Genomic DNA, 2068 nt, shown 5'->3' with positions numbered 1-2068 from the left:
TGGGAGGAACGGTTGGAGAAAAGACTGGAGGGAGGCAGCATGTCTGGCCTGGCAGGAATAGGCCTTGGGTTACTGCTGGTAATCCTGTCTTCCTCTTGTGGGATTAGAGGAGGTCAGAACATGTGGCCTCCTTGCTGTTTTTGCACCTGGTCTCAGCCTTGTCTACCTATCTTCCCATGTAAGCCACACAAGGGCCAATAAAGGAAATGTAAAGCCTTAACCACAAACGTGGAGAAAGAAAAAATGCTGAAAGTGGATGAGATAAACATCCATCTCAAATGTTAGGAAAAGAACAGAACAATAAACTTAAACAAAAAAAAAGAATGAAAGAAATAATGAACAATAGACTCTAATGGCATTGATTATTATTAATGAAATGAGATCAAATTAAAGAAAAAACAAACATACAATAGAGAGAATCCAAATTAGCATTGATAATTTGAAACAGATGTAATGCTATCTCAAAACTGATGAGAGAATGTGCTAATGACCTATTTAAAAAAAAAAAAAAAAAAAAAACACAACACTGCCACAGAGTCGATTCCGACTCGTACCCACCCCACTGAACTTCCAGGGCTGTGAATCTTCACAGATGTAGCTTACCTCATCTTTCTCCAGTGGAGTACTGGTAGGTTTGAACCACCGACCTTCTAGGTTAGCCGGCAAATGCCTTACCCACTTCGTCACCAGAGCTCCTAATGACCAAAAAAAAGCAATTAAATAACGAAGACTCCCCACAAGCCTCAAAACTGTAGCTTTGAGAGGCTGAATAACTTATCCAAGCTCACACAGCACACAGCTGGTGGAAGCAGGATTTGAACCTGAATTGTAGAATTTGAACCTGGGTTGCAAGGTTGCCAGAACCAGTTTGCTCAATCTCTGCACTATGGTGCCACCTCGAGAGTACTTCCAGGATCCCCCTTCCCCCGTCTGGCTGTTAGAGAAGCCTCTCCCCTTTCCCTAGTTTCAAACCAAAAATCCAAATCCACTGCCATCAGTCCATTCTGACTCATAGTGATCCCACTGTGTTTCCGAGCTGGTAGATCTTTATGGAAGTAGATTGACCCATCTTCCTTCCATGGAGTGATTGGTGGGTTTGAACCGCCAACCTTCTGGTTAGCAGTCAAATTCTTTAGGCACTGTGTTACCAGAGTTCCTTTTCCCTGGTTTAGTCTAGGGTTTTCTGCAGCCCTCCCGCAGGGGCTTTTGGGCTAAAGTTGTTCTAGCCCTTTGGAATTTTACACCCAGATTCCTCCACAGGCTTCCTTCACAAATTTCACTTGAGTTTTTCTTTCAGTCGTAACCACTTCCCAGTGTTTCACCTCACACTCAGTCACCAGGTGACTACCTGTCAGTGGAGGCGTGTGTGTTGTTAAGATGTTGAACACGTCTCGCTGGAGCTTCCAGACGAACGTGGACTAGTAAGGCCTGGAGATTTGCTTCCGAAAATCAGCCAGTGAAATCCCTGCAGGGCACAAACGGTCCAGCCCCACCTGGTCACGGGGATGTCCCAGGACTGGGCCGTCTTTGGTTCTGGGCACCGGCATTGAGTTGGTTCACTCAATGGCAGGCCCAGGAAACCTTCAACATAAAACACCTGGGTAAGGGTGTGTGAGAAAATGGTTGTCACCATGTCCTGAAGTTAGATGACAATTGATCTTTTGTCTGTGTTGGACAGGATTCAGGTTCCAGGCCTTTGGGTGCCAGGCAGTGTCTTGAGGTCACACCCAGGACCCCAAGAGATGTTCCTTTTTCCATGGCTGCTGGAATATTTTTCAATCAGGAAAATGACATGAAAAAGGTTGAGCAGATGGAGGCATCGACACAGAATATTCTAGAAGAAGCAGATTCCTAGCGACACGTGAAGCCCAATCCACCTCCCTGATCCTGTAGTTCCCAAGCCTGACTGCCTCAGAATCTCCAGGGGGTCTTGTTAGAGCCGGGTGGTTGGGTCCATTCCCCCAGTTCCTGATTCAGTGGGTCTGCGGTTGTTGGGTGCCTTTGAGTTGATTTCCACATAGTGACCCCCATGTGAGCAAGTAGAACTACCACCTACGGGTTTCTTGCC

This window comes from Orycteropus afer, unplaced genomic scaffold (assembly GCF_000298275.1).
Source record: "Orycteropus afer afer isolate SDZICR_OR568_19922 unplaced genomic scaffold, OryAfe1.0 scaffold00507, whole genome shotgun sequence".
Classification (NCBI taxonomy): Eukaryota; Metazoa; Chordata; class Mammalia; order Tubulidentata; family Orycteropodidae; genus Orycteropus; species Orycteropus afer.
Note: the sequence above shows the minus strand (reverse complement) of the source record.